We start from the raw sequence: 11,239 nt of genomic DNA on the forward strand, positions 1-11,239 counted from the left end.
ATTGTTTTTATGTCGTGTTTTCATCCATCTGCCTTAGCCACCAAGGCCTGGTCTGGCTCAGCCCTGAGAACCAAGGAGGGCAAGGCCAGGATCCCTCCTCCATCACTCCCAGGAGGGCCCACTCAGTTCAGTGCCTGTTTCAGAGCTGATCCTGAGCATTTTGGGGTCAGAAAAATGTGGGTGGTTTTTTTGTGTGTCGTGCCCAGTCTTGCCCTGTTGGGTGGTTGCAAAGTCAAATCCGAAGTGGATCAAGACCCTGTGGTACCAAATATCCCCCGAGCCTTGAGATGGATCCTGAGCACATTTTGGAGACCAAAGGGAAGGGAATGGCTGTTTTAAATGAAGGGGAGTTTTTCAGCTGCTGGAAACAGGGATCTATTTAACGGTGCAGTTTTTACCCCAAGAGCCCAATTCCTAAGTCAGGATTACTCAAACACACGGACAGGCAAAAGCAGAGGGGATTAAAAACCCCCAGAGTATTAATTTTCATGCTCCAGGCCACAAAACCCATCTGGGGGTGGCTTCACATTCAGACAAATGCAGTCAAATGCAGTGAGAAAAACTGGAATATACAGATGGTTTTCACCAACCACAGGCAATCAGCCACTTGTGCTCACACCACGGCCCCCCTCAACTTCCAGGAGAGTTTCCCCGAGTCTCATTTTCTCTCTGCAATTACCTTTTCTTCCCAACAATCAGACACTCACAAACAATCATCCAGAGGACTGAGGTAAGAGCTCTGCTAAATACAGGATTGTAACACAAAGGCTCCTGTTAAAATGGGACATTACTTGGCAGATGGGCACGACACACCCGAGAAAAATCCGGAATCCAGCAAAACACACACTCCAGGATTAAAGGGGAAAAAAAGAAAAAAAAAAATCTAATTTTGCTCTCCAGATTAGCAGGGCATCACCACACAGAACCCTTTAGAGTGTGTGTGTAGCCTTTTATAGCCCAATTACCTCGGTAATGCCTTCTGTGGACACACACACTGAGCCGTTTCAGAAGCCTCAGAATTAACAATTCTCCTCCCAATTAACACCAGATTAAGGCACGGCTCTGCTGGGGGATTTGGGAAGAAGTGTGCTTTAAGTCCCACCCAGACACGTTTTCTCCCCAGGTGGAATTTCCCTGCCCTGCCAGGGAGGAGGGTTTTGCCCGTCCTCATTTTCACACCAGGCGGGTCCAGGGGAGGGGATGGGACCAGCTGGGAGCTTCAGGGTCCCTTCCAATCCAAACCACGCCATGATTCTGGGAGTTCTCTGACCTACAGCCACCTCTCCAGGGGATGCTTTTCCCGCTGCCTTCCCTTGTTCCCTTCCTTCCCTAAGCAGGCCAGTGAACACTTCCATTATTGACTTTTAATCACGGGGCTTGAAAGCTTTATGTGAGCGTTAAACCTCTGTCGGTGCCAATAAAAGCGTGGAGCTGGAAATATTATCCACTGAGAGGGTGACACAGGGGGGAGGAGGGAGAGCCAGGGAGACCCAGAGGACGAGGCTCAGGAGGGAAGAGAAAGACAAGGAAGCTCAGAGCTGGTTTTCTGTGCCTTGCAGGGGAATCACCTGCAGTTTTCAGGAGAGTCAGGAAGGGGCTTTGGCATCTGGGAGGTTCCTCCAGCAGAGCACTGGAGGCTCTGCTGGGTCATAAAACCCTTTAGGTTGGAAAAGCCCTCCCAGCCCATGGAGCCCCCCCTGTGCCCCATCCCCACCTTGTCCCCCAGCCCAGAGCACTGAGTGCCACAGCCAGGCCTGCCTTGGACACCTCCAGGGCTGGGGACTCCAAACCTCCCTGGGCAGCCCCTGCCAGTGTTTAACAACCCCCTTCTGTGAGGAAATTCTTCCTCATGTTGCCTCCTGGAGGTGCTCAAAGGATTCTGTTTAGAACCATCTCCCTCAGTGTCACTCAACTCCCTGCTTCAAAAGAGAGGGGCAGGGTGCTGATTTTCACTGATCCTGGGCTGTTCCTCCTTTCCAGAGGACAGCTGCCCACTGGCAACCCCCTCTGCTTGCTGCAGACCTTCCCTTTCCCTTCCAAACCCGTTGTGCCTGGTTTTAATCCCCCTCCCCAAGCCCCGACAGGCACAATCGTCGCTTCCTTCCACGCTCCTTCAGAAGATAAAGCTCTCAAACCTCCACAGCCACCTTCACCCCCAGGCCTGACTAATACAAGGAGACAGAACACGAGTGCACAAAGTCATCCCAGGGGGCTCCAAGCCTAAAACATCCTCAGACAGGGAGTGGAGGAGCAGCCACCACCAGGCACGGCCCCTGCAGAGCATCCAGAGCTTCATCACCACTCTCCAGTTGAGTGCTCCCAGAGTGCTGAGAGGGGCTGGGGGGGAGAGGGGAAGGAGCACCTGGGCTGCAAACATTTAGATATTAATATGAAAAATGCCTTGCTGATAACTTTTTCTCATTATTTGCGTGTTATTGTGATTTCATGCCGACCTTCTCCTTCCCCACGCTGCTCCTGACTGCTGCTACACTTGTTCCAGGCTGGGTCTGCCCCCCAGCAATGCTAATAATGGCTTCAGGATCATTTTTATTCATTTTCTGTTTCGCTCACAGTATTTCATGTGACTTATGTATCCCCCAAAGCTCATATTTCTGTTTGAATTGCAGGGCAAGTAGTGGGTTTTAGCATTCTGACTGCACACACATTCTCCTCTCCCTCAAAATGAAAGATCATTTGAACTTTGAATTGCATTAGCATGACATTTTTTCTACTAAATTACCCTGGCTGCACTCAGTCTGAAAGGAAACAAACCCCTTTTAACTTTGTGTAGGTTATGAGATGTTCAAACACCAGAGGGGGAGAGGAGGGGAAGGGAGGGGTCTGCAGCACTGCTTGGCATCCTCACCCCGGGAGAGGAGGCAAAGTCCGCCTTGTGAGAGCTCCAGATCTGAGCCAGGATGTCCCTGACCCCTTCCCAGGATCTCCCTGACCCCTTCCCAGGACGGCTTTGGAGCACCAGGGTCTGGACATCACTCACTGACCCAGCAGCAGCTCCTGGGACTTGTCCTTGTCCGGGATTTTTTTGCTGGTTCGGTTTGATTTATCTATTTTTTTTAAAGCCAGCACAGCTGCCCCCTCCTCCCCCAGCCTCACTGCTCCCCCCATTCTCTCAGCCCCAGCCCTGCTCTGAGCCTGGGGGTGACTCAGGCACTTGCCCACCAGGTTGTTGTCTCTTTTCCACGCCCAGCCTGGCTCCTCTCAGGATGGATCTCGGGCTCAGCAGACCTCTGCCCGCCTCTCTGCATTTCCATCTGAAGGGGAATTTAAGAACTATTAGTCAGGGAGCACAGGCAGATAGTAACTATAGCAATGCATCAATCACGGCCCGGTAATTACACACCAGCCAGGGCTGCCTGCAAAAGCTGGGCTACCTGGCAGAAAATGGCAGCAATCAGCCAATTGGCAGCACACAATCCAGCAGCATTTGTAATTCTTAGGGCTTCGTGTTCCTCGTCTGGTGGGGGGGAGGTGGGGGGGGGGGCTGGATGCTAATCAATGGGTTGCCATGGTTACCCCACATCCCTGACCATCAATACACAGCGAGTGAGGGAATTGGAGGGGCTGGGGGAACCTGGCTGGGTTGGAGCTCCCCTGTGCCCACCGCTTGGAGGGTTGGGGATGATGGTTTGGGGCGCTGCTCTTGGCTTTTCGTTGTCACCAAAGTGCTTTCTGCCCTGGCCACCACAGCCCCCAGCGCTGGAGGGGTTCCCTAGAGGGGGATGAGGGTGGGAGACCCACAGTGAACCCCCCCAGGAATGGAGGAGGTGCCTCCTGACAGGGAGCAGGGCACGTTCTCCACTCCAGGAGCCAACAGTGCGGGGCTGGGGCTGCAGGAACAGGCAGCCAGCTGACATGGCCAAGGCCAGGGCTCCAAACCCGCCCTGGAGAGGGACCAGGCAGATCCTGTCTCGGGTCTGGATGGAGGAACCTGCAGCAGAACAGCCCAGGCTGGCCAGGGAAGTGGACAGGAGTTGCCCATGGTGGCTGCCAGAGCCCAGGCCCAGCCAAGCTCAGGAAGCAAACCCAGCCCTGCTGTCAGGGACCTTCCATCCGTGCCTTTTCCCATGGGAATATCGCTCCCAAACCCCACAGAAACGCTTGAATGTGGGATCTCAGCAGCAGCCCACGCTGCTCCGGGTGGCCCATCACACGCAGCCCACCCCCCTCCCTCTTGGACCCCTTTTGCCCTCTTTCCCGGGATCCCAGGCATTTCCCCCCACCCGGGATCAGCCCTGCCCTGCTTCCAGCAGCTTTTCCCAGGGGTGGCACCCCCCTGCACGCTTGGAAAACACGCCATCCCTTCCCACACTTGCAGGGGAAGCCGCTCGTCCTTCATTTAGAGCGAGCACCGGGAGGAGGATGCAGCGGGAATTCGGGATCTTTCCGAACTGCACCAGCAGCCTCTTGCGGGCAAGAAGAGTCCTACAGCCCGAGCATCCGGACCTGCCGGAGCACACGAGCCGTTCCCTCTGCTCGGCAGGGCAGGGAAACACTTGGATAAGGACGTGCAGCCCCCCCGGCTCCCCCTCCTTCCAGATGTACAAGCGGGAAAAGAAATCCCGCTTATCCAGGGCTGGGATGGCAGCAGTCCCTGCTCCCCGCTGGAATCTCGCCCCAGCAAACCCTGGGAGGCCAAACCCATCGGCCCTGAGTGCATCACACCTCTGGCAACAGCGCCCAGATCCAACGGAATCAACTCGAAATTACATTTAAATGTCATCGCGTTAGAAAAAGGCTTCACCCGGCGGAATTACCCGGTGAGTGAGCGATTAAATCAGCTTTCTGCACCTCTTGCACCCGCCTGGGCTCAGCGCTGGCTCCAAATCACGCTCTGCATAGATAAGCCAGCCCTTATCTTGTCAGCGATCCTGTTTTCTCCTCCAGTGTCTCCCACTCAGGCAGGAGCGGCCCCTGATTTTATCTCCCAGCACACCACAAGGGCCACTCCAAACAGATGCCACTCAACCTGCTCCAGGCAAACCCGGGATTTACTCAGAGCAGTGTCTTTAACCTGCCTGCACTTAAGCACAGGTCCAGGAGATAACCCCCAAGCACAGTGAGCAGGCAGAGGGGAGGAGAACGTCCTGCCCAACACCATCCGAGCCCAAGAGCTGAGCCAGAACCAGCAGCATAATCCTCTCAGCTCAGAGCAAGCCCCAAGTTGTTAAATCCCACTCCCTCCCCAGCAAAATCCTGCCTGTCCCCACCTCTACAGCCCCACGTAATCATCTTTGCAGCTTCCAAATCCAGCTTTTTTTTAAGTAAGATGGACCGTCCTGAGAGGATACAAATCATCGCTGCAGGGTGAGCAATATTTAGGGTTTTTGTGGAAAAAGCCAGGCCAGAGCCAGCTCTTCCACACTGACCCCCCCTCCAGCCCTTCCCACAGGAGCTGCCAGCCTTTTGCAGGGTCTCCAGCCAAAAAAAGATCTCAGCTCTGTCCCATCCCAGGGTCCTGTCTGCATTAACCAAGGGCAGCAAACAGGGCAGAGCACCCCTCCTGCTCCAGAACAGCCACAGCCCCTCCTGCTCCTTGGAAACAGGAGGGAAAACATCAGACTCCCTTTCCTGGGGCATTTCCTTACGTGGTTTAGGGCCTGGTTATCTCTGACAGAGCTGCTGTGTCGGGGCTGAGCTGGGACAGGAACCTGCTGAGCTGCCAACAGGTCCCTGCTCTCCCTGTTGATGGGAATGTCAAGTCTCTGCTTCCCCCAGACCAGTCTTGGCTTAAATCAACTTGAAACCAGTTAAAATTACTCTGGAGGAAGAGCAGAGGGGGATGCCTGCTGCGGGTTTTGCTCTGATTTAGTGAAACCACCTTAAATCCGTGTTTATGCAGCCCCTGGTTCAACAAATCCCTGAATTATTGCTCCTGTTTAGGAGTGATTTAAGTTGATTTAAGGGGTTCGAATTTGCAACAGTGTGGCCGGATCGGGAATTCACACCCGGGTTGAAATGAATAAACAACTCCTGGAGCCTCTCAGACCCTCCTCACCCCCCAAAAAACACCCAAAAGCTGCCTCTGCATGTGCTGGCTCCCGTCTCTCCCACAGGAAACACGGGATGCTGCAGCTCCCAGCTGCTCTGCAGCCCCCAAACTGTCCCCTCGGGGCCTTTTAACCCAGTTTAAACATCCTGTGTTGGAGCTGGGATGAAACCTCGTCACCAGAGCTCTCCTTTAGCTCAGCACTGGGCTGGTTCCTGTGGAAGAACAGCACAGATATTTCATCCTGCACTGGGAGATCAGAGACGGCCAGAGCGGTTTGGGTTGGGAGGGACCTTAAAGACCATCCCATTCCACCCCCTGCCGTGGGCAGGGACATCTTCCATGAGCACAGCTTGCTCCAAGCTGGCCCTGGGCACTCCCAGGGATGGGGCAGCCACAGCTCCTCTGGGCCAGGCTCAGGTTGCTCCCTCTCTGCTCAGCTCTGAGGGCTCCTGAACTGTGACTGCCCTGGAGCAGAGACGAGGGATGAGTCACAGCTTCCCTAAAAATACTTCCTGGCATCCCCTGGTGGATCCTGCCCTGCACAAACACCCCGTGACTGCCTCCAGTGTGCAGGGAAATAACCCCACGTGCTGCAGTCCTCACCCAAAACCCAGCCACGCCAGGGCACCACCACTTGGGTCCACTGCCCACCCTGAGCAGCCTCTGCTGCTGCTCTGATTCCATATCTGGGAGGTGGGAGCCGGGGCAGGACAGCCCTGGCACCTTCTAAAAACCCCTGGAGAACCGTGTGGGGTCATTATGCAAAGGGCCCCCTCCTCTCTGGGGTTTGGGTTAGGGTTTATAATTCCCCAGGGCATGGCTCTCAGGGGGCTGGAGACCCCCTGAGCCACACAAAGGGGGGTGCTGGTGGTGTCAGCCCAGCTGCCACAGTCCCCACTTTGGCTGCAAATCCCATCTTTTATTGTGGTAATTGCCAGCGCTGAAAATCAAATTACTCGGGGCAGAGATAAGGCCCAGGCCCAGCCCCACAGTGGGGAGGGAGGGATTTGGGGAGAGGGGCTCTTTATCACAGGGATGCAGAGGAGACAGGGGTGGGAAATACAAGGAGAGCAGTTGGGGATTTGGGGGGATTTTTTGCAGCCTGATTTGCTGGTGGGGGAAACAAAGAGGGGCTGACCAGTGCAAGGGAATAATCAGTTTTATTCTTGCCTTTGCTGGAGCTCTTTGACCCCCATTTCAGAGGCTCAGCCTGTGCCTGTGTACCCACCCTCTCCAGGAGCCAGGGCCCATCTGGGATCCGTGGTGCAGCCCAGGGTGGGTTTGGGGTCCAGGACAAGGGCTGGGGCTGCACTGGCAGAGCAGGGAAAGCCTCTGTCAGCATCCTCCTCCTTCCTCCTCCTGATTCTCAGCCACACCCCGTGGCCTGGCATGGCACAGCATCACCCCCAAACCCTCCCCTGTGCTGGCTGTGGAGCTGTGGCCCCCTCCAGAGCCGGCTGTGCTTCAGGCCAGGGAGGATTTATAAATATTTCAGGGAAATGCTTTTCAGCTCCACCCACGTGCGGTGTGTGCTGCTCCCACCCAGGCTGGAACAGGGTGGGTTCCAGCGGGGTGGGCACCACCCCCACCCCCCGCCACCCTTGGGTCCAGAGGCCCCAGGAGCTGCTGCCCCTTTGCTCCCCTCTCCTGGGAGCTCCTGGATGGGGCCCTGATCCCCCTCAATCCTTGGGGACCCACGGGAAGGGAGGTGGAAGGACGGAGGGACCCCATGGGGCTGCGCTGGATCCGTCCCCTTCCCGAGCCCTCGGCTTTTCCCAACAGCACCAACAGGAGCATCTTGGCTAGATCAGAGGGAAACTTTGCCCTGGAAGGGAGCAGAGCTTTGCTCTGCAGGGTGATGTAACCACGTTTTCCCCCCCCTCAAAGCTCAGGGATGAATTATTTACACCCGAAGCGCGGCAGCTCCGCTGAATTATTTAGGAGGATTTGGATTTGTAGGCCAATGAAGCAGAAGCAAACTGAGCTGAGCAGCACATTGAGCAGTCCCAGGAGGACGCCAGGCCCTGTTCCCTCTGCTTTTTTTTTTTTTTCCCCCCCTGGGAAGCAGCAGGGAAGCAGCCTGTGCCACTCTGGGGGTGAGTCCCAGGCAGGCACAGTCAGACAAACTGCTTTTTCCAGCAGAACATTTTTTGGCTGCCCAACTGGTTACTGGCAGTGTGCAGGGCTGGGAGATAAGCATTGCATAAGGGGTGAGTAATGCTTGAGGAGGAGGGGAGGGGAGGGAAGGGGAGGGGAGGAAAAGGCTGCAGGAGGGAGAACTTGTGCTCCCGAGCTCCCGGAGTCCGGACAGCACAGGGGTTGGGATGTTCCAGCTTGGCTGATCCTCCTGCTCCTGACCCCGGGCTGGGATCCCCGCTCACCCTCCCACCTTCACCCGCTGAGGAGCCGCCCATCAGCTCCCTGCAGAGAGCAGGAGCAGGGTTTGGAGCACAGGGTGCTCTGGAAGATGAAACGCTGAGGGTCTGTGGGTGTGTGCTGCCTTTTGTCTGGGATGCCCCGAGGAGCCGCGTTCTCCAGCTTCTCCCTCAGGCCCCGAGGACCAGAAACTGTGTTTGCTCTCAGCACTCAGGGAGTGAAATGGCACCTGGATGGGGCTGCAGAAGAATTCCTGGCTGTGTGAGATCTGGACTAGACAAGGAAGGCTCTGTGGGGTGATGGGGTGTCCAGGTCAATACCAGAACCACAAGAAGCTCATCCCTGCTCCAACTCCACAGGCACGGGAAGCTGCTTTGGTTAACTCTGAACCAAACCTGGGGCTCTGGGGACGTGGTTTGGGGCTGTCCCTGTTTTGGCATCGAGCAAAGGAAGAGGCTCCCAAGCAGCTGAAGTGTGCTCTTATCATCAGTTTTGATGGGAAAGGAACACACGAATCCCACAAGTGGAAGAGGAAATATCAATCTGGGATGGGATAGGATTTTCTCATGACCTTTTTGAGTTTTTCTTTTTGTTTGTTTTTTTTTTTTTTGCTGCTAAACTGGCTGGGATCGAAAGCAAAGCTGCTGGCTGCTTCTCAGGGCTCCAGGAAAGGGAGCTGGGAACAAAGTCTGGTCTAAGTAGGCTTGAACTCACCAAGGGACACTCTGCTGCTGGGCTGGCAGTGCCACGTGGAGTTTGCTTTTCAAGCTGTGGCTTCCCCATCCCTGGGAAGTGTCCAAGGCCGGGCTGGACGGGGCTCGGAGCAACCTGGTCGGGTGGAAGATGTCCCTGCACGTGGCAGGGGGTGGGATAGGATGATCTTTAAGGTCCCTTCTGCCCCAAACCGTTCTGTGGCTGCTGTGTTTCAGATTTTACCTGGACTGGCACAGTGTGCAGGGAGCACAGAGCAGCTGGCAAGTGTCGTGTCGAGGCCACGTTGCTCCTCTGGGCCCTTAAACCCCGTCGGGGAGGACACAGTTGGAGGGGATTATTGGAGTGGATTGCCCCCTCAGCCTCCACCAAAACAAGAATTATCCCCAGCCCTGGCTGGGAATGGCTTTGTGCAGCACAATGGGGACAATATCAGGGATATCAGCTGGTGGGGCTGAGCTGGGTCATTAATATGCATCAAGAGCCTTAAAGCCAAGCCCATATGACACACAAACAGCCCCCACCAGCACCAGCCAGGATCCTCCTGGGCCACACACACCAGCTCCTCTCCCTGTCTCACAGAATGATGGAATCATGGAATGGTTTGGGTCGGGAGGGACCTCAAAGCCCATCCAGCCCCACCCCTGCCACGGGCAGGGACACCTTCCACTGGCCTAGGTTGCTCCAACCTGGCCTTGGACACTTCCAGGGATGGGGCAGCCACAGTTTCCCTGGGCAGGCTGTTCCAGGTCCCTGACAGTGTTTATTTATTACCTTGGCATCCTCAGCCTGCTCCTCCAGGTACCATCAGAGCCCTCCAACCCTCCGGAGCATTCATGGGTTCATTTCCCCTTCCCAGCCTTGCCTCGCTCTTCCAATATTGCTTCATGGCTCTGTGGGGGAAAAAAAGTCATTAAATACACCTACTTCGTGCTTTTATCACTTGATCTTATTATCTTGTAATTCCCCTCCCAGAGCAGTAAATTAGTATGAACGAACTTCTATCCAATTTCAATGGATTTGTAAATAATCTGGTAGTAGTAAAAAAAAAAAAAAAAAATCCTGTCTTTGTCATTTCTGCTTATTCTTTATCCTAAAATATAAGGGAGAAAGGGGCTTTTATTCAATCTATCCATGCAAATCCACTTAGGGCTGTGTCCAGGATGACTGTGCTCAGTGATTAAGGCAGACTTTAAAGTGGAAGGGATGAGGGACTGAGTCACTCCCCCACTACCTGTGCCAGTCCCCAGCAGCAGCCCGAGGTGCCAGACGTGAGCGAGGGCGGGTGAAGTTCCTCTGCCCAAACCTCCCCCGGGGAAACAACTCGCTGGTGCTTCACCCCCTGTCTGCAGCCAAAGTGCGAAAAAAAAAAAAAAAAGCAGATTGTTGTAAATTGGTTGTGGGTTTGTTGTTTTTTTTTTTTCAGTTGGATTTTGCTGGAGGGATTTTTAATCTCTGCTGGTGAAGGTGGGAGACAGGGGAGCTTTGGTAGGGGCAGGAGGGTTCACCACAGCTCAGCCCCCCAGCTTTGGGGAAATTCAAGTGCTACGCTGAGCTGGAAGCACAGGCAGGATTCAAGGTGGGGATCTGCCTGAGCAGCCCATGGACATACAGAGTCTGTGCTCCTCAATGACCACATCTCCACCAGGGTTCTTCACTGTTTCTCTCCGGGGCTCCCTTGCCCTGGGAAAGCTTCCAGGTGACTCGGGAGGCAACACCCCCCTCGCCAGACTCGTTCGCAGACGGGGCGAGTTCTGACACGAACAGCGGGATGGAGGAGCCAGGGAGGACGAGTTTCAACCCGAGCACGAGGCCAGGGGGGTGGAAATATGGCCCAATACGGCCCCCCCAGCCCGGCAGGGACAGCCAAGGGACACAGCAGGGCCCACCCTGCCACCCTGTGTGTCCCCCCCCCCCGTGATGGTTGAACTCCTGAGCTCCTGGCTGCAAACTCTGCCCAAGCCAAGGGGATTCCTGAAAAGCTGCAGACCCAACCGCTGGCCCATCTGGTACAAATAAACTCCTTGGCTTGGCCGCCTTGTTTTGTTACAGCTCAGCTACAGAAACACGAAGCTCCTGCTCGGCCGAAAATGAATCATAATTTTTTTTTTTTTTTTGGTGCCTTTTCCCCTTGAGTGGAAT

Source organism: Myiozetetes cayanensis, unplaced genomic scaffold, assembly GCF_022539395.1.
Source record: "Myiozetetes cayanensis isolate MyiCay16 unplaced genomic scaffold, myiCay2020 scf30, whole genome shotgun sequence".
In the NCBI taxonomy this organism is placed as follows: Eukaryota; Metazoa; Chordata; class Aves; order Passeriformes; family Tyrannidae; genus Myiozetetes; species Myiozetetes cayanensis.